The sequence below is a fragment of the Cervus elaphus genome, chromosome 7, assembly GCF_910594005.1.
Source record: "Cervus elaphus chromosome 7, mCerEla1.1, whole genome shotgun sequence".
In the NCBI taxonomy this organism is placed as follows: domain Eukaryota; kingdom Metazoa; phylum Chordata; class Mammalia; order Artiodactyla; family Cervidae; genus Cervus; species Cervus elaphus.
In genome coordinates this window covers 1,862,880-1,884,910 of record NC_057821.1, presented here as the reverse complement: position 1 = coordinate 1,884,910, position 22,031 = coordinate 1,862,880, and the positions used below count along the sequence as shown (strand labels likewise).

General features: G+C 40.5%; 1 long non-coding RNA gene across 7 annotated transcripts; it reads left to right on the top strand.

Moving 5' to 3' along the window:
- Nucleotides 1-7,591: 7,591 nt before the first annotated feature.
- On the top strand, nucleotides 7,592-21,750 carry LOC122696867. Of its 7 annotated transcripts, none has more exons than XR_006341927.1 (7): nucleotides 7,592-9,145; nucleotides 11,244-11,409; nucleotides 14,069-14,151; nucleotides 18,361-18,409; nucleotides 19,279-19,458; nucleotides 20,062-20,208; nucleotides 21,120-21,750. It is a non-coding gene; the product is annotated as an uncharacterized LOC122696867 (long non-coding RNA). The 7 variants fall into 7 exon arrangements; XR_006341925.1 differs by having other exon boundaries at nucleotides 14,047-14,151; XR_006341928.1 differs by lacking the exon at nucleotides 11,244-11,409.
- The last annotated feature ends 281 nt before the right edge of the window (nucleotides 21,751-22,031 follow it).

Sequence of the window (22,031 nt, the reverse complement as noted above, 5' to 3'; positions counted from 1 at the left end):
CCTCACTTTTTAGAATCCCTTTTTCATGATGGGATAAGAGATCAAATATCACAGTGCATAAGACTATGGCCTCACATCGTGCTCTCATCCTATGGAGTCTTCTTTCTATGATATCAATACTGTCAAATCCTCATTCCCATAAAGTGAGCAAAAGACTCTAAAGTCAAATGCTCCTCCACTCATCCAAGAAATAGTTCTTTATCTTCAACTCTGTGCATGTTTGTACTTTACGGTCCTGTACACAGAGGGGGAGAAAATTTTGGCTTTACCCTATAAAATACGTGTCTCCTTAGATATCAGACAAGCATCACCCTTTCCAATCAGATGTGCAATTGTTTACTGGGTATGGTGTTTCAGTTTTGTAAAACGAAGACTTCTGAAGAAGGTGGTGGTGGTGATAGCTATATGACACTATGAATGTTTAGAATACACTGAATGGTATGTGTTCTCAGTCACTCAGTCACATCCGCCTCTTTTTGACTCCATGGACTGTATCCTGCCAGACTCCTCTGTCCTTGGAATTTTCCAGGAAAGAGACTGGAGTAGGTCACCAGTTCCTTCTCCAGGGGATCTTCCCGACCCAGGGAATGCATCTCCTGCACTGGCAGTCAGATTCTTTACCACTGAACTATCTGGTGTGTATCTTAACCACAATTGAAAAGAAAAAAAAAAAAAAAAAAACAAAACCAGATGTACAGAATTAATAAATATCTACTTTAGAGTGTTAAAAGGGAACAGATAAATACAAAATGTATGTGCCTGCTCTAGGCCCTGAAAATAGAGGCAAAATATATGTCCTGTGTCTTCTAGATATGTACCATGTACATAGATGTACCATGTCTTCTAAATCTGTTCTAGACACTTCTGCCATTCTAGAAATGTTAGATTTATTCTCCACACTGCTTAAAATATGCTCTTGATTATAATGAATAGCACAAATAAAATACACCCAACTTAACATCAAAGTACTTGATTTAGTACATAAGAACTTCCTTAAAATATTCACATTTCCATGTGAGCAATGAAATAGGAATATATTTCTTCTGACAGAGAATTTTAACCAGAAACTGATAATAGTGGTGTCCTGCCCAGAACCAAACTAGGAGGATACGGCACAGAATTTTGGATCCTGATTGTCCCCATGGTACGAACAGAGGAAAATCATTCCCTTACTGGACCGAGGCCTGTTCAGTCACCTCCTAAACAGCTGTGTAAACTTTTCTCCTTTCCCCTGGTCTGGCTCACCTCTCCTGTCACCTGCATGACCACCATCCTCCCTCTCCATCCCACCATCCCCTATCCACATGGGGCCAGGGTCGTCCTTAGATGACCTTAGAACACAAACATGCCACCACCTGCCCCACATGCTTAGAAATCTCCCCTGGTGTTGCTCTCGGCCTGCTCACTAAGTTCCAGCCACACTGGCCTTTGGGAAGGCCCAGGTCCCTGGGCATCCCACCCTCTTTCAAGACTCAGGGCCTTTGCACATGCTGTTTCCTCTAACTAGAATGCTCTCTGCCCACAGTTACTTCCTCGCTAAAACCTGCTTCTTCAGGCTCCAGCTGAAGAGTCTATTCCTCGGAAAGAATTTCCCAGATTTCACAATCTACCAATATTTTCAGTGCATGACTCTCCTCCCAGTATGGTGTTTTCCTTCACAGCAGGTACTCTGACCCGCTTTACCTGCCTTTAACACCTGTCTTCCGCATGACACTGTTGAGGGCCATGGGGGCAAACCTCTTGATTCTGCTGTTTACAATTGAAACACCAGAGCCCTTTATCAGCTCATAACTGCTGAGTTGCAGGAACAAATGAAGGACTTGGGAACCTGAGTGCACGACTTTCCATTTCCCTTACATTTACTGCAGACCTCTTGCACATCAGATCCTCATCATCAGTAACACAGTCACTGCAAAGTGTTCCTACTCTTCTGTGTACTCCACGCACCCTAACAACATGCTACCGATTTCTATGCCCAACTAACTGATGAAAACACTACCGAACAAGGCCAGGGACGAAATCTCAAGTTGCAGACATACTTCTCTCCAGGATGAGCCCTCAATAACTCATTTTTCCTCCAGCAGTCAGTACTCTTGTGTCTCATTCTTCACCCACTCACAGGTCCTCTGAAGTTTGTCATTCAGCTCAAATTCTCCCCTGTGCCAACTACCATGCTTGGCTCTAGACAGTCTGCAACTCCAGAACCCTCTAGCCTACCAAGCTGTAGTGTTCTGCAGAAAGAGTTCCCAGCCAACTTCAGTCAAGCTTTCACAAGTCTCTGCTACTCCTGCTAAATTTGCAAGCTGCCTGTTCTCCCTTTAAGCCCACTAAGGCCTCACCTGATGAAAACAAGCAGTGGAAACAATGCACTTTACTCGTCAGCTCTGTTACTTGCTCCTGGATCATCTCTTTTGGATCCACCCTAATTCCTTTCAAGTCACACCAGTCAAACAAGAAGTATTAATTGAACATCTACCATGTGCCAAGCACTATTTCGTCCCCAGAGACATAACAATCATTAACACAAATCCTTCTACTTCTGTATAGCTAGGGTATGACCAGGCTCACAGAGAATTAAAAAAAAAAAAAAGTCATATCTAAAAACTAATCTTATGATCTGACATCAATATCATATTTCTTAAACTGTTTTAAAATATCAACTTACCAACTTACCCATCAGGTAGGTTTTGCTCATCTAAGGCTTTCATCTCCTCCAGAACTTGCCTCAGTCCATCCTCCTGGAACATATACAATTACACTCATTAATTCCCCTACCAAGTTGGTAACAACAGTCTTTGCTTATGTATCTTATGAAAAACCAATAGTCCTTCCACACTTACTAAGATGGCTATAATAACAAGTGTTGGAGTGGATGGGGAGAAACTGGAACCCTTGTCCAATGCAGGTAGCAATGTAAAATGGTATAGCCCTATAGAAAACAGCCTTGTGAGTCCACAAAAAGTCAAATTTCGAATTTCCATCTTATCCAGCAATTCCTCTTCTAGGTATACACTCAAGAGAACTGAAAACCTATGTTCATACAAAGTATGTCTATTCAATGGAAAATTACTCAGTCAAAAGGAAGATGCTGATAGATACAACAACATGAACTTTGAAAACACTGCTTACTGAAATAAGCCAGACACAAAAGGACAAATATTGTATGATGCAACTCATCTGAAATGTCTAGAAGAGGCAAACTCATAGAAGCAAAGTAGATTAGAGGCTACCAGGCTGAGGGGGGTAGGAGAGTGGGTAGTCACTGCTTAAAAGCTATAGAGTTTATTTGGGGTTATGAAAAAGCTTTGGAAATAGAGGTGATGGTTGCACAACAATGGAAATATAATTAATGCCACTGAAGTGGACACAGAAGAATGGTTAGAAATGGCAACATTTAGTTTTGTATCATTTACCACAATTTAAAAAAATAAAAGGAATGAATTACCAACAAAATACACAATCAACATAGTCATTAAGGATAATCTTAAAGACTGAGAAGTCAGACAGAAAGGAACACACACTGTATGTTTCTAATTGGCCCTGTACAGAGGAGTTTGCTATTGCTGGCATGTGGACTCCAGAAATACAATAAAAAAGACAAATATAATCTGTAGGGGATAGAATATCCTTGGCTACCTAAGGCTGCAGATGGGAAGTAGCCAGTGCCACAAAAGAGAAAAGGGAATCCTTGGGATAGCAGAAATCTTGGTTGGGTTTCTGGTTATAAGGATTGTATACATTTTTCAAAACTCTATTAAAATGTGTATTGTGTTATACATAAATTATACCTCAATAAAAATAATGACAAAAAACAAATAGTCTACAGGAGTAATAACACATGACAAAAGCATGAAAATAACTTATTATTTATTGGAAAAGGATCTTAAAAGGTTACTACTGAAAAAAAAAGGAAAAAAAAAACCTACACACTGCTAGGATAGAAAACAGAATGGTAAAAGGAGTTTTTCCGCTTTCTATTTTGACAAATTTCTAAAACAATTTCCCTTGGAAGGTTTAAAAATATTAGAATTAAAAAATTCATAAATGCTACACAGTGTTTGTCAACAGGCAACCCCTATGCCTGAAACACTGTAAATAAACTATATTTTAATTAACATTTTTACAATATAAACCCAATAATGCTATAACAATGACAACCAAAAAAAAAAAAAAAAAAACGAAAAACAAAAGAAACCTCCACACAAAACAATGATAAGCAACCATCTACTGTTAGAGCCAAAATAAATGCATTAGCAAAAAAAAAAAAAAAAAAAGAAAAATTGCTTTAGCACTACGGGTATAACTATAAAATTACACTATTTAATGCTGTTTGGATGTAAGAAATGATTTCTAATGAAAAATGGAAACATGACTTTTACCTACTCTTTCATCAACTGGTTAAAAAGATATCATGGAAAAGTCTGATTTACTAGAATTCACTCAAATATCCTTTTATCACAAATATTATTTTAAAGGACAGCTGAAACTCTTGCACAATTAGGAGATCAGCAGGTATACAAAAGATAAGTATGAAATAAACTTGTAAAGATACAACCGAGTTTTCAGATTTAAATTTTTATTTTTATTTTTTTTTTGAGACTTAAATTTTTAAAATTTACTCTGGGAATTGCATCATTTTCTGCTCCCACCTCCAGCTGTAAGCCCCTGGAAACTCAAGATAATTTTCCTAAAGACTCAAACGATGATCAGTTCTGCAGATACAAAGTGCATCATTCCAATTTGCCAAACACAGCACCTAACCATGAGGGATTCTGGAATGAACAAGGCAGAGTCCCTGCTCTAAACCAGCTACCATCTGCCAGGGAGGAATGATTCTTGAAAGCATGTGTGGGTTCAGGGTGTGAGGGCTCAATCAGATCAAGACCAATTCTTAGTCTAATTCCAACTCAGCTGTCCCAGTGGCCAGCCCCCAAAGGCAGCCACAACTGCAAGAAAAGGTGCACTGACGCCCTCTAAGACCCAGAAAAGCCAGTGATTTTACACTTCTAAGTTCATCCCTGAATCCCCCACCTCCATCCTGCAATTCCCAAAGTGGGAAACCAACACTTCCAAGTCTGAGCGAACTAGACAGCCGGACTAACAGTCTGAAAAGCCAGCACCTGTGGGCACTGTCTGCACCTTTGGGCTCCTTTCCTCCCGTGTGACCTAGTCTTCCCACCCTAGTGGGGACATATTTGAAACCTCCACCCTTCTCAAATATCTGGCTTAAAACTCAGCATTCAAAAACTAAGATCATGGTATCTGGTCCTATCGCTTCATGGCAAATAGATAGGGCAAAAATGAAAACAGTGGCAGAATTTATTTTCTTGGGCTCCTAAATCATTGCGGATGGTGACTGCAGCCGTGACATTTAAAGACCCTGGATCCTGGGAAGAAAAGCTATGACAAGCCTAGAGAGCTTTGCAGACCAAAGTCCCTCCCTATAGTCAAAGCTATGGTTTTTCCAGTAGGCATGTACGGATATGAGAGTTAGACCATAAAGAAGGCTGAGCACCAAAGAATTGATGCTTTTGAACTGTAGTGTTACAGAAGACTCTTGAGAGTCCCTTGGACAGCAAGGAAATCAATCCACTCAATCTTAAAGGAAATCAACCCTGAATATTCCTTGGAAGGACTGATGCTGATGCTGAAGATCCAATACTTTGGCCACCTGATGTAAAGACCTGACTCATTGGAAAAGACCCTGATGCTGGGAAAGATTGAGGATATGATGAAGGAGAACGGGGCTACAGAGGGTGAGATGGTTGAATGACATCACTGACCCACTGGACATGAATTTGAGTAAACTCAGGGAGACAGGGAAGGACAGGGAAGCCTGGTGGCAGGCCTCAGTACATGTGGTCATAAAGACTGGGGCATGACTTAGGGACTGAACAACAACAACCCCTCTGCGATCTACGTCTCCAGTGAACCGCCCACTGTGGTCTCCTAACCTTTTAGATAAGGTAACTGCCTGAAGTTGCAAGAATAACAGACTGGAACAGAATTCAAGCTGGGGCTCAGCTTCCAACAACTGCAAGTTCAGACATGCCCATTAACTTGATGCGTAATTCCAGTGGTTCAGCTTCCCCATCTGTTAAATGGCCCAAGTGTCAGATTAAGTGCTCTTGAATGTTCAAAACAAAACTCATCTTACCCAAAGGCTCTCCCTGATGACCGCCAGATGTTTACTCTGCTTCCTGAGAGAAGCCTCCAGAGACGCGGTGTTTCCCCTCCCCCGCTGTTTCTCTCAACTCCACGCCTGTCCTGTACCTACAAGACCTGTCGTCTCAGGACAAGGTGTTCAGTGACCCCCGACCGGGCTGTTGACCACATCCATCTCTCGTGCTGTCTATCATAACCCACTCAGAACCAGTCTTTTTTCTATCTGATCCATTCCCCTAAGGACTGCGTGGTGGTTTAGTCCCTAAATCGTGTCCGACTGTTGCAATCCCATGGGCTGCAGACTGCCAGGCTCCTCTGTCCACGGGTTTCTCCAGGAAGGAATACTGGAGTGGGTTGCCATTTCCTTCTCCAGAGGATCTTCCCAACCCAAGAATCGAACCTGGGTCTCCTGATTTGCAGGCAGATCCTTTACCGACTGAGCTATGAGGGAAGCCCCTTAAATACGGGGAAGCCCCTTAATTAGTGAAGTGAAAGTCGCTCAGTCTGACTCTTTGTGGCAGTCCATGCCATAATAGTGGAGTGGGTAGCCTTTCCCTTCTCTAGGGGATCTTCCCAACCCAGGGATTGAATCCAGGTGTCCCACATTGCAGGCAGATTCTTTACCAGATGAGCCATAAGCACTGCGACAGCTATCTAAACACAGAGAAATCCCATCGCTCCTCTGAAAAGCCTTGTGAGTGAAGAGCGAACCTCCCGCCCCAGAGCCCCCTTGCGGCCCGCCCTTCCGCGGCGGGGAGGGGAGGGTGTTTGCCTGGCCGGCCCCGGGGGGCTACCCACACCGCAGCCCTCAGGGCGCGGCCCTAACGCCCGGGCTACCCCGCCCCCACCTCTGCGGGGTAACTCGCACCTGAGCTCCAACCGCCCGTCTCCCGGTCTCTCCGCGCCTCACCGGGGCGAGACGCCCACCGCGCAGCCCGGGCGCGCAGCGGCTTCGAGGAAGCGGGGCGGCGGGGGGCGCTGAGGAAATGGCGGCGACCCCCGCGCGCGGGAAGCCACCGAAACCGACCTGCCCACAGCCACGGAGTGGAACCACAAGCACAACCGCCATCCCGCTCGCGGTTGTGCAGCCCCAGAGTAGCGGCCCGGGGAGGCGCCCGCCTGTCCCCGCCCTCACTTCAGGCAGCCTTCCCTCGGCCACGCGGGCCATTTCCCGGGCGGCTCCACGGCCTTCTCGCAGAACACGGCGCAGGCGCCCGGCGGAGAGCTTAGCCGAGCCTCTGCGAGGGTCGGCGGTGCGCAGAGGGTGTGAGCGGCGAGTAGCGGCCGGCGCCTGGGGGTCGGGGGTCGTGTGGGCGGCGAACCGGGCGGGCGCCTGCGCGGGGCGGGCGGCCGGGGAGCGCGGGCCGGCGTCGGAGTGAGAGCCGGGAGCGCCGCAAGCGCGCTGGGGCGAGGGCGGCGGGTGAGCGGCGAGCCTGGCGAGGCGGGGAGCCGGGAGCGTGAGCTGGGAACGTGGGAGCTGCCAGCCGAGCCGGCACCGCAGAGGGCATGTGAGCCAGAAACGGGGTCCTGCCATTGGGAAAAGGGCGCCGGCACCCCGGGGCCCTGTGAGCCGGGAGGGCGGGCGGTCGTCCTCGCTTGAGGGGCGGGCAGCTGGCCGTGGAACCCCGGCCCCTTCTGCGAGGGCCCTGCGGGAGCCGGGAGAAAGGTGCGAGACGCCAGCGGTGGGCTTGGCCAGTGCCTGGGCCCTGCTGCCGCCGGGCTCCTAATTGTTTTTAATTTGAGGATAATGACAATATCTTGATTTTCCTACCCAACACTTTGGCTTCTGAAGTGACATTTATCTAAAAACTGCTGCATTGTTCCAGGTCAGTCTGTAGCCACATGTTTGTGTTTCTTCCTTCCGTTCTCCCCTAGGTGTTTATTGGAGTAGAGTTGATTTACAGTATTGTCTCAGTGTTGGCTGTGCAGTGAAGTGAATCAGTTATGTGTCTATATGTGTATCTGCTCTCTTTAGAAACGTTTTTTTCCATACGGGCTGTCACAGAATGTGGCGTCCCCTGTGCTGTACAGTTGGCCCTCGTTAGTTATGTTTCATTCACAATAGTGTGTAGGGTCTTTGTCAGTCCCAGCCTGCCAGCCACATGTGTTTTTCTTTGCTGCATGTGTGTGTGTAAAACTGCTAGAGAGGGTCAGAAACAGGCTGAATTGTGGGGGTTTTTTGTTTGTTTGTTTTTTTACCTCTTCGGCCTTGAAAAGATAGTTCTTGAAACTTGAAAGTATTACTGAGTTTGGATTGTATACTTGATCTGCAAGGAACATTTCAAGAGACACAAAAGCATGGGGGGGTAGTGATAAATATGTGGGCTTATGACAACAGCAGTTTGCTTTAGTGATGTTTTAACAAGGACTTCCCTGGTGGCTCAGTTGGTAAAGAATCCGCCTGCAATGCACGAGACCCCGGTTTGATTCCTGGGTTGGAAAGATCCCCTGGAGAAGGGAAAGAAAGGCTACCCACTCCAGTATTCTGGCCTGGAGAGTTCCATGGACTATATAGTGCATGGGGCCGCAAAGACTCGGACTCAACTGAGCGACTTTCACTTCTATGCTAATAATACAAAGCATTTTGGATGTGCAGAGTACCTTTATGGCAATCGTACTTGAAGAAACAGAAAGTAAGGCTGCCCTGTTTGAAGGTGGCACCAATGGAAGGAGATAGGAAGGGCCTGCTCTCTTCGTTGCAGGCGGCTGCTGCCTGGTGATCCAGCACTGTGTCTGAAGTCAGCATCCTGGTTCTGACACTTACCAGCTGTGGGATCTTGGCAAAACCTGTCTTACCAGGTTAAATGTGGGCAGTTTTTAAAAGTAGGATATTTTCTTAGAAAGGGTTTAGGAAATCTTCAGGCAACTGAGTATTAATTTTAAGAGAGTATCTATGGGAGCCTTCCACAGAAGTATGTGGATCCTTTATCTGGCGCTGCTGGCCAAAGAGGAAAAAAGACATTAAATGGACAAGTAGAAGGTAAGAACTGGATTTGATAGAAAACTCATTAACAGAATGTTGAATTAAAATGGGACTGCTGACATATTCTAATAGCCAGAGAAAATCACCTGTTGGACGTCTAGTGACGAAAAAGACGAGGAGGGAAATAGTGTATCTTATCAGGTGTCAGCCACAGATTAAATTGAGATTGCCATTTAAGGAGCTAAGTCATGAGATCCTGGACTTCCTTGGTGGTCTGGTCCAATGGTTAAGACTCTGTGTGGTTAAGACTCTCCAATGCAGGGGATGCAGGTACGATCCGTGGTCAGGGAACTAAGATTCCATCTGATCCATGTCCAAAAGGAAAACAAAATATATATATAAATAAAATATATATTATATATATTTTAAATATATTTTTAATTTTATATTTATTTAATTATTTTAATTATTTATATTTATTTAAATATATTTATAAGTATATTTAAATGCATTTAAATTATGTATAAATATATAGAACAGAGTTTCTCGCATTTGAATTAGTTGCCTGGGGACCTTGTGGAAAGGGCACTTGCTGAGCAGGAGGTCTGAGATTCTGTGTTTCTCGCAAGCTCTCTGAGTAGCAAGGGTATAGCCTTGCCTTTAGAGACATCTGGAAGAAGAGCATTGGATAGTGCAGGACATAACAGGATCAAGAAAAAGCATTATTTTCTTTTTCTTTCCGAGCGTGTTTATAGCCAGAGGGAAGCAAGGAGTTGAAGTAGCAATTACAGGTGTAAGATACCATTGCTAAGCAAAGGGAAAAAGAAGTGGTGGAGATGATCCATAGAAAGACTGTAAAGGGGGAAGAATTAAGACCACAGATCCAGAGATTACCCTTTGGAGAAGAGAGATTCTAGTGAAAGGAGGAAAGGAAGAAAGTAAGTCCTTAGGGAGGTGAGTTTGGAGTTGATGAGGACACTTGAGAGAATTCCTTCTAGATGGCTTCAGTGTATTTACATTGAAAAGAGATAAAATCATTGTTGCTCCAGAGAAGACTGGGGGTTGGGGAGAAGGGTGGTGGTGCTAGAAGTAGGGGAAACCCCAGCCACTCTAAGTAACTCTCAGGCATCAAAGGTATATGTTGTATTGATATTTGTTATTTGAAGTAGATTAATTTGAATATGGAAGGCATTGATTTTCTTTTTCTTTTATTTAAGATAGCTGATTTTTTGGCAGTTGTTTCACAGAAATCCTTTGAAGCATTAGCATGATGTAGCAAACCAAACTAAGTTTTCAAACAAAACAGATGAAAAGGGTTCATTCCCTAAGTGCTAGAGTTGTCATTTTCAATAAACACTACACTGATTTTGAAACATGCAAGATTTTTAATATCTAATAATTTTGTGGCAATTAAATTATTCATAAAGTTCTTATGGAATACAGAATAGGGAACAGATTGAGTGAATCAATGTAAGTCATACTAGAAAAGTAAAAATTAGAAAAAATGAGACACACTAGTTAGCATCTCTTCATAAATGGCAATGACGTGTAAGACACAGTAAGCTGTGAAGGAGTAGTGAGTTTGAGGGGAGAGGAGGACGTGGAAGTGATTCTCTGACATAAGAGTTCGTAGGAGGTAGTCAGAGTTGTATTCTTACTCACATTCTAATAAATGGAGACTTTGTTTTCAGATTTTTCAGATTGGGATTCTACTAGTTTGAGCCTCAGTAATGAGACTTGTCAAAGAGCCAGGCATTTGCAAGTTGATGATCAGTGTCTGTTGATTTCACAACCAATGACCAAAAATCAGTCAGCATCCACAAACTTGGAACAGATGACCTTGTTAGGTAGTTAGAATAGGAAAAAAGAGTCCAGAACGGTGGTGGCTGAAAGACAAGGAAGGGTAGAGCCCACAAAGATAGAACAAAGGAAGGTCCGAGGACCGGAGTGAGGACCTCAGGTAGAACAAACAGCACTCCTGGCTAGCCGAATTTACATGGGGCAAGCCCATGGGGAGGAAAAAAACATATAAAAGGAGGAACCAAAGGGCCGGGTGTGTCTCCCCCATGCGTATGGGCTCTGACTCTCTCTCTCTCTCTGTCTCTCCCTCTCTTCTCTTTGCGTCTTTTGGGTCTGCATGCCCTCACACCTCCAGGATGTATTTTCCAAATAAAACTGAGCTGTAACATGGAGCTATAACAATTTCAGAGAGCTGTGACGCGCCGAGAGGTTTAACGTCTGGTGCTTCAAATTTTTGCTGTGACAAGACAGAACCGAGGAAATTACACACTCCCTTGACAACCTTAATAGATAAAGAAAAGGTGAATATTGGAGTGGTGTTTCTGGTAGGGAATCACATGCTCCATCAGCTGTGCAAGTCTCAGCTGCCAGAACACAGAGAAAGCAACAAGGCAGTGAAGAAGCCCAGAGCACTCAGCCCTGGGCCACCTGGGCACTGACATTTCCAAAATTAAATGTTGTGGCAAAACCTACTGTGTGCTGACTCCTTTTATGCAACCTGCAGCCAAACAGTATTTCTTAGAAAGGTGTTTGCATTCTTCCTCTGACCCTAGTAAGACAATACATGACAAAGAGAGTTAGGAGAAAGTAAATTCATTTAGTCTATCATGTAGCATACCTGAGAGTGTGTAGCAGGATTATATTTAGGATTTTGCATCTACTTGTGAGACCTAGGTAGACATCTAGAGATTGCCTTCTCAAAATGTGGCTTCGCAGCCATATTTTTGCATAGCTCTGAATTCATAAGTATTAGTTATAAATTGTATTAAGTATGACTGCAGGAGCACCTCTGAAGCCAAATGCTAAAATATTTCTTGTGTTTTCTATGACATTATATATTTTAGAAATGGCTTTCCCAGTGACAATGGGAGGCATGGGAAATTGCTACATAGTACCTCCTCAGTTGTACCTGTCTAATATATCGACTTGTTTTATTATTTGTAATGAATTAATAGTTCAGAAGGAATGTTGGTTTTAAGGAGTGCTGTGTCATTTAAAAGCAGTATATAGAAAAGCAATTCTTATTCTACTAGGATGCCCAGTCTATTGAGTAACCACATCTAGTACGTGTTGTCCATGAATAGCAATTAATTTAGTGCCTTCAATTGGTCATACAATCAGGGCTATAGTAAGAAATCATACACTGTTCTTTTTTCAGTCCTATTGTTTTTTCCTTTTCTTTCCTCACCTGTAGAAGTTACCTTTGCGTTTACAAGATTCTCAGTTATCTCCTAGAATAGTGACCACAAGCTATCAACTCAAACTGTTTGTGTGTGTGTGTGTGTGTGTGTGTGTGTGTTTACATCTCTACAAGTGACTTGTTTGCTCTTGTTTCTCAGTGAGCTTAGTAGGTCCAAGAAGCACAAATTCAAATAAATCACCTACCTGAATCCTTTCGACACTGGAAGAAGTGACATAGGAAAACCACCAAATAAATAGAAGCAACTTCAGACAGTTCATGAAGATTCTCACTCTCTTCTCAGTCGCTACCTTTTATAGAATAACTGGCAGAGTCTACTCCTTTAGGGTCCCAGGATTTGTACATGTATTAATTTCATATAGATTTATTCTGTACTCGACCTAGAACATTTTATATCCTAAATATTTCTGGAACCATTCCCCAGTATAGGCCTGCCTCACCTTTTTTTTTTTTTTTTTTCATTATTAATGCCTTCAGATTCTTCTCCCTCCATTTATTTGTATGCCCTTGAGATTCCATCCCCTGTAGTGTTTAGAGTCACCTGTCTTAAAAGCACATGTGACCATAAACCACTCGTCAAATTGCATTAATATGTAGACATCTTACAGCGACGCGTGATGCTTCCATAGTCTGACTTGTGCCTGACTCTCCATCTCTCTCATTTTCTGTCCTTTGCTCTGGAATCCTGAGCCGCTGCTGGCGCCCCCTCACCCGTCCCTGCCCTCTGGACAAATGTTCACCCTCTCCTGTGCGCTTCTTTCGCCGTCTTGCTGCAGCCTTCCTTCCGTGCGCTCCCTCTCCTGCCCGCTGTTCCCGTGAACTGCCAAAGTCTGCGTTCAGGCAGTCTCTCTCGAAAAGTCATCCCTGACCCCCTTTGTCTACATTTGTCTTTAAAGTCCAGTGTCTAGTACTGAGCAGGAACCCCCCAAATAATTATTGAATAAAAGAACTAAAGACTTCTGTATACCTGGGTGATTCTTAAGAGCTTGTCCTCTGCAATCTAAGAGCCAAGAGGGTAGACATGTGAAGAAATAACTTACATTCAGGTGATGAAGATACACTTGAAAAATCTATAAAGTCCTAAGGAACTTTAGGAAAGAGATACCTGTTTATCTGGGGAAAAAACAGCTATAATCAAGGAGAACTTTACAAAGCAGGCTGAGTCTTAAAAAGTGAAAAATAATTTCTTGGGCAAGAAGTATTTCAATTTAAGGAATTGAGAAAAGGGGAAAAACAGTAACAGAATTTTGTAAATGAATAACGTTGCAGCTGAAGCTTGGTGTGTTGTTATGAAGTAGAGAAGAGAAGATATTGTGGCTTTATGTGTCTGTCCAGTATTTCGAAATTTTGTTTGGTTTCTGATTGTTTTGTTCCCTGATGTTTGGATGAATTTATGAATGAATCTTTGAGATGTTTTTGTGCCTGTAACCTGATGAATTCTGGTATCTCCCAAAAGGTTTCTTGAAGTTTTAGATCATTGGAAGTATTTCTTAAAGAAGTAAAAATTCAGCTGAAGATTAAGATTGATATAAGCTGGGAGGAGGGATCGGGATGGGGACCACATGTAAATCCATGTCTGATTCATGTCACTGTATGGGAAAAACCACTACAATATTGTAAAGTAATTAGCCTCCAACTAATAAAAATAAATGAAAAAAAAAGATTGATATAAGCTGTCATTTGATGCAATGTTTTAAATCTATGTTTTAAATATTCTATTTTTATCTAAATATTCTAGGTAATTTTAACAAAACGTACAGATTTGTCAGCAGAACTAGACTTAGAAATGACATGAGAGGAAGAACAAGAAACATCTGATGGAGATGAAAATAACCATTCACAGGTATGTGAAAGTGTAAATTTAAATTTCTGGTTTAATACTATTTTCTAGTCTTTAACAACATAATACAGTTTGCAACAAAGTTCATAACAAATAAAATTACCTTTCAAAAGTAGACTTTTAGAATCAACAGATGATCACTTAAGTTTTTATAGAACTTCAACCAGAAAACATAAAATATTGTTAGAGTCTACTGTAATTTATAGCTTGTCTTTGGAATTTAGGCAAAAAGCTCTCCTGACTACTGTTTACTTCTTCCATTTTTATGATTTCTTTACATGGTAAAGAAGGTGAGATCAAATACCGAATCATAGGATTAAAGAGTTGAATTTATGAACAATAGGACAATGATGGTCCCTGACCTAGATATGTGTAAAGAGAAATCATTGCCAGTGGTCAAGGTTTTCTGTTGAAATTGCCAGTCACTGGTGCCAAGACTAAAGATTCATTCTGTCTGATATCTCAGCATAGTTGACTTCAGTTCAGTTCAGTTCAGTTGCTCAGTCATGTCCAACTCTTTGTGACCCTGTGGACTGCAGCAAGCCAGGCCTCCCCGTCCATAACCAGTTCTCGGAGTTTACCTAAACTCAGGTTCATTGAGTCAGTGATGCCATCCAACCATCTCATCCTCTGTCATCCCCTTCTTCTCCTGCCTTCAGTCTTTCCCACCATCAGGGTCTTTTCAAATGAGTCAGCTCTTCCCATCAGGTGGCCGAAGTATTAGTTTCTGCTTCAACATCAGTCCTTCCAATGAACACTCAGGACTGACCTCCTTTAGGATGGACTTAGGGATGAGCATTCAGCAACAGAGTAGATCATAGAATCAGCCCAACTGCCTATTAAAAGTATTGAACCTTCCAGATTGGACCTTTGTTGTTAGGGTACAAATAATAACTTTATAGTTTATTTCATTTCCAGGTGGGAAATCAGTAAATATTATTAAAAATGCTTTATCCAACTTCATCGGTGGCTGTTAGGATTTAATATAACTGAATGTAGGGGCTTCCCAGGTAGATCAGCTGGTAAAGAATCCACCTGCAATGCAGGAGACCCCAGTTCAATTCCTGGGTGAGGAAATTCCCCCGGTGGAAAGGCTAGGATACGCACTCCAGTATTGTTGGGAGATCTGGGTTCAATCCCTGGGTTGGAAAGATCTCCTGGAGGAGGTTGTGGCAACCCACTCCATGTTCTTGGCTGGAGAGTCCCCATGGACAGAGGATCCGGGCAGGCTACAGTCCTAGGGGATGCAAAGAGTCAGACAGGACTGAGTACACACATAACTGAATTTAAGCAGATAATATGTATTGATGTATAACATTATCATTATATATAATTTGCATTAATTTAGGAATTGGTTTCTCTTTCTGATTGGTGTTAATAGATTTTGGCTCCTCATAATATAAAGTTTGTCTGTTCTCCAGATATTAGTCCTTAAAAAAAAAAAAAAAAAAGCTTTCAAATGTGCTGTAGGGACTCCCTGTTTAAGATATAGTGAGAGGAAATATTTTTAAGGGAAGCCAGCATTTATAACATTAAAAATCACCTCCTAATTCATTTTTGGTAGATTTAATATACATGAATTAATTCAAACAAACAGGGACAAAATTGGGTTTTGAGTTCAGGTGTTTCTCCTGTTTTCGGGTAAGGCAAGTTATTTTTCACCTAACCGCAAAAGGGTAAGGTGAGGACGAGGGCCTTTGGCCAGAAGTCGTCTCAGGGCCTCGTCCCCTTGGCAGCTGAACTGTAGCAAATACACGTAAACAGCTGCACAGGCGCTATTTCCTGGGACAGGCAGTGGAGAACTGGATGGTAACTGAAGAGGAATAGGGAGTTCACGGGAGTTTCCTATTTTATATTCAGAGGGGAGCTTTTAGTGTATATATGCTGCTAGAAATGAGCCAGCAGAGGACGTGTTTATTGAGTTGAATCTTGTTTCCATTTCCAATCTTAGAAAGCTTATTGATTGTATGACATTATCTTTCAACTATTACAGTAAACTAATTGTACACAATACTTCTGTTCATATATAGTTTTGTGGTAAGGGCTTGTTCATTGGTTCTGAAGTGTAATATTCTTATGTAATTGAATATGCAGATGATTGCCTCAATTAATTCTATCATACATAGATTTTTAAAAATTATAGAATCATGAATATACAAACCCTTAGGCTATACTGAATAGGATTTAATTATTCTTTGGTGATTCTGGATGACCGTATCATCATGAGTAGCTACGGTTTTGTAAGGTACTCTGAAACATCACATTATATTAACTTCATTTTGTTTATAGATTCCTGGGAAAAGGGGAATTTTTGTTTATATTCAGTAGAAAAAGCTATTGACAATCTTTCCTTAATTATTATTTTTGGATAAAAAAGTTCTAAATTTCTAAAACCATGCTTCCCATACTAAGAGTGTCGTTAACACATCTTGTGTGCTCAATAAGTGCATGTCAGATGCATGTAGAAAGAGCAGAATGGTTACATGAATGCCTATTGATGAATTTCTTTCCAAAAAGCAAGTCTTTATTGCAAGTAGATTTCCAATATTGCCTACATGGAAAGATGTTTGATTTTTTTAGAAATATGCTAAGATTCAGAAATCATTAATTATTTATAGCTATTGGTAGGCATGGAATAATAATATAGATTCATTTGCTATGATATTACTTAGAAAGACTTCTTTAAATCTCCCTTTCTCAGCATGCTTTGGAGCCGCAGTGTTGAGGCCAGACTTCCTGGGTTTGAACTCTGGGTCTGTTGGTGACCTGCTGTGGGCTTGGACACGGTCCTCAGTCTCTCTGTGCCCCATCTTTCCCCGTGTAGAGGACCTCATGCATTACCTGTCTTCGAGAATCACTGTGAGGATCAAAAGTGCCTTCAGATATGGCAAGTGCTGATCATAATGCATAGTGGTTGCATAGGAAGTCCTCAGAAGACTAATATCATGGTTATTGTGGTTTTCTTAAAAATGGGTTTCTTTCTTATAAGGAATTAAGGAATACTCCAAGATAGGTTTCACTGCCATAAAAGATAGTTCTTATTGAAAATGACAACTGCCGCAAACCCTGGTATACTGCTTCCTATCAAATAACACAAGTAATGTTATATTTTTCCTTTTCCTTTCATCTAAATTCAATGCTTTATTAGTATTATTCATATATTTTCTTTGTCCATTAATGCCACTCTTATTCATTGTTTAATCTTTTAGTAAAAAATTACTTGCCAGTGCAAAGGTTTTATGTAAAAAGCCAAAGTTTAGATATTGTTTGTATTTTTAAATATTTAATATTAGCCTGAAAAGAATCATTTGTTATTTTAGGGCTGCAAAGAAAACATCTAATGAAAAGAATAAGGTATAATAAAAAAGTTAATTATAAAAAATATCATCCTAGTAAAATATATTTTGTAAAAGGAATAGTGTCAAAACAGAAAATCTTCATATGTTGTAGAGACATACACTTTGAGAACTTAATTTAGAAACACTATTGATCAAAGTATCATTTTGATAAAAATCTGTCCTTTTAAGAAGTGTCTGTTTTTCATTTAATGACGAGGTATTTATCACCTTTGCACAGTTAGTATATTTTATAAATATTTTAAGGACATTGTGAAACAGTATTGTTTATATGGAGGTCAAAGCACGGATTAATGACGTGAGCTACCTGAATGACTGAACTCAGTCATCTGAAAGTGCTTCCCTGGATGGTGATGTCTTCACTCTAAGATTTCCACATTGCAAGTAGAACCACTTGGCTTGAGGTATAAAGGTAGGACCATGGTGTAAATATCAACAAAAAGCCTGTTTGTGTATAGTGTAGTAATACATGCTCACCTTGTCTAGGACTGCTCTAGAGCTATGGATATTACAGTGCTGTGCATCTTATAGATATGTTTTGTATTAAAAGACAGTGAAAGTGAGTGTATACGCTGAGCCTATGATCATTCTTACTGTACCTGAATTTATAATTTTATATATATACATATATATGTCATTATTTCATTTCTCTTTCTCTTCTACTAGACTGCAAGCTAAACAAGAGCCAGGGTCATGTGTTTTATCTGGAGAGCTTAGAATAATGTCTTCCACTTGATAGACACTCAATATTTGTTCAGTGTATGGAGGAGTGGACATGAAAGACACAGTCCTTTATACTCAAAAATTACTCACATCAGTGTGTTTCTTGTTTCTATGTGTTTTCTTCTTGTTGCAGATTGTGTTAGCTTGTTGAAAATTCGGGATGCAATTCTTTCATGTGAAAGGTAAATAGAACTTTAAAAAAGCCACTGTGAACTACTTAGAGGAGAAATTTAAAAACTGGAAAATAAGGTCCATGAGCTACAGAAAGAACTGTCGGAGAGAAAAGAAGTGAATCACAGTTAGGGCATCAGAAAGTGGAGTGGCAACGAGAGCTTGGCAGCTTGAGATACTGCACATCCTAGTTTTAAAGCAATATATGAACTGTTATTTACTTCAATACTGCAGAGACGTAGCTGTGTTATAATTTTTAACTTACCCTCTGGGATTTTACAGCAGAGAATACGTCGTTAGTATTCTGGAGTGTGAAATTCATGGAAGTAATATAAGTTCTTAACAGTGAATGCTTCTAATGACTTAATGTATATTTTTCCAAATCATCATTTTCATGATCATACAGGAGTCCACCATAACGGAAACCTCATTCACGATTCAACAGATTGACTTTCGATTGTTTTTCACTTTTCTGTATTATGTTTAATCTTACAAGGAACATCTTTTCTACAGATTCATTTCTACATTTCTAATTATTTTGAATTCATTTTCTTTAATAATAGTGTATTATTTGGTTAAAGTATGAGAACGTTTAGAAACGGTCTTCGATCCATATTTCTAAACTATTCTTTAGAAAGTTTAGATTACTTTTCATTTCCACCCACAGAAGTATGAAGTAGCCATTTTTCTCAAGACAGAAAAAAATATTTATGCTGTTTTATTCTTAACCCTCTGCATGAAAACAGTGATCATTATTAAGTGTTCTTCACTGTATTTCCCATCATTTTACTATTTTAAACATTATGAAGAGGGAATGAAAGTTACTGCAGCAGTGAATAGTCTCATGTTTTTTTTAAGAAGAGCTCTATAAATTTTGCAGATTGACCTTAAAGCAAGAAGAAGAGAATAGAAGAAATGCTGACATGTTATATGAAAAAATTAGGGAGCAGTTAAGAAGAAAGGAAGACCAATATAGTAAAGAAGCTGAAATGAAACAGCAACTTGAACTCACTCTCAGAGCACTAGATGGAACTGAAGACTGAGAAAGGATCTGAATCAGGTAGAGTAATCGTTGCTGAAAATTTCAAATTTCTAACACCATTTCATCAATATTATTTATAATATCCCATTTATTTAATATGTATTATTTAGATTTCAAACAAGGTGTTATCCCAACCTAGGTATGAACTGTGACATTCGTAGTTTAAGTGATTAGTTTCTTACTATTCTTGGCTTCTAATAGATGCTCTGTATGTGTTTTCTGAGTGGAGGACTGGATATAACTTGAGGTTAATTATTAACATAATGATTGGCACTTTTGATACATTAGACAAAATAATCTTCTTAATTCCAATCCATGTATTAATTTGGGGTTTTTAAATGTTAAAATACAGTCTAACTTGGCTTGAGACTGTGAAGGAAATAGTTAAATGCTTTGTAAAGAAATTTCCTTTCACAATAATATATCTGCATGCTTTTGCTCTGTGATAAATTTAGCAGACATTTAAATTAAGATCCAAGTTAATCACGTGAGATAAAGATTCTTGTGCTTGAAAAGGCTACTTCCTCTAAACAGTTTTATATATTTTATATTCTGCTTCTAAGCTTTTAACTGTTTTTTTTTTTTTCCTTCTCATGATATGGGCCCAAAAACTTCATATAGTGTCTCTCCAGGTTATAGAAGAGTGACATGACTCAGGAGCAGCTTTCTGGAGAACGGAATGCCAGAATCTTACAGGAGGGAATCCTGGCCAATCACCTTGGCAAAGAAAAGCAGAAAGAAGTGGCTGATAAAGAAATGAACTCTTAGGTATTTTCTGTATTCATTTATGTGTGTGTATGTATCTGTGTATGTATGTATTTTATAAATGTGGAGTATGTACCATAGAAAATGTAGAGGCTTGTGAAAGCCTATACATCTATATTTTGAGGAGGGATGACATTTTTCATGTGTTGGATAAAGTAATATTTGTAATTCAGATCCATTTGTCTACAGCAGTCAGGTAGGGACATACGTTGACCTCTTCCAAGGAGAGGCCTTTAATATTTTCTATAGGAATTGATCTCAAAATTATTGCAACTGTATCAGAGGAGCCGGCACCCTTCTCTGATTGCGCTTTAGGCCAAGAGGACGGCGTGTGCTCCGCCATCGCCTGCGCTTCACACCAGAGTCCCTCTGCTCTGGGGGGAGCGTGTGCGCCGCTCCATGCCCGTCCTCACCTTCCGTGTCTCAGTCAGAGTCCTCTCCTGGCTCCACTCTCATTTCTGTAACCAGCGCCCTGTCAACGGCCCTTGAATGTCATTTACAGTTTTCCAGTTTGTGAAAACTGCAAGATCAGTTGCAAAAACATTTTTGAACACTTTAAAAAGTAACTTCTTCAAAATAAACTTATAAAAGTTCTGCCTACCCCATCCCCCCAAAAAAACCATACCTCTTGCTACTAACAATAGATACTCTTAATTTTTGGTAATGATTTCACTTCCTTGATAAATCATTAGGGTCGTTTATCACTTCCACTGTTGGTAAGGAGGAAAAGTACAGGCAGTTCAGAGACCATATTTTGGATGTCATTCTTGTGAGGAAATTAATGCTTTGCTCTATGTAGGCTGCTATTTTAGTACAAGGAACTTTTAAAAACAGTGATAGATATGACATCATATGTATTTAGTGATAATTAATAAGTGTTTTTCATTGTCTTTCACCCTATCTTACTATTTGAGACATTACAAAAAGGTATTGAAAGTTATGGAAGCAGCAAATAATCTCATGGTTGTCTAAGAAGAGCTCTCCAAGTTTTATCTATCACCATTCGTGTATGCACCGTGAGTGAAGTAAGAGGCTTATTCTGTGTTGATGTGTTTGCACCAGAGAAGTGGCCGTGGTCTGATGTACGAGGACAGGTGGAGTTGGAAGACCTGCTGCTTATTATATTTCTAGCTTCTTCCTTCCCAGAGTCGTTATAGCTGATGAGCTAACTGATGTTTTTGTAGAAGTGCTTAGTGCAGCTGTCAATAGGTTTAATTCTTGTAATTGACTATTAAGATGTTAGAACAGTAACATATTCTCAAGAAAAAAACTTTTTACAAAATGTAATCTCTTTAAATTTGTACAGAGCTAAGGCTCTTATTGTAGGGCAGCTGTACAGGTTAGGGATCAGCTGTATAGTTTTTAAAGCTAGCAAGTGGTGGTGTGTACTGGAGGTATTTGTCATATTTGTTGGGATAGTTTTATTTCTATTCATGTCAATTTGAATTAATTTGGGAAACATTTCAGCATTGAATCATTTATTTTTATAGCCTCTCAACTGTTTCAAGGCATCTACTTCTAATACAATCATAATTTGGAACTCAAGTGGTGAGCTTTACCCAAACTCTTCTTGATTTAATCTTCCATCTGCTATTTATGATTTACATAGAAGGTTTTTGCAAACGATTTGTTGATAATTCTCATTTTAAGGGTCAGTTACTATCATTTAGGTACACGCTTGTCCACTAAAACTGAAGGATGGCAGGATTCATGAGCAGCAGGAATGGAGGAAGTCAGGGACAGGGTTGTAACAGCTGCATTCCGAAGGCAGCTGTAGGCCAGGTTTTCGAGGCTCCTTGAAGGCATGGGAGCAACCTCATTTTTTA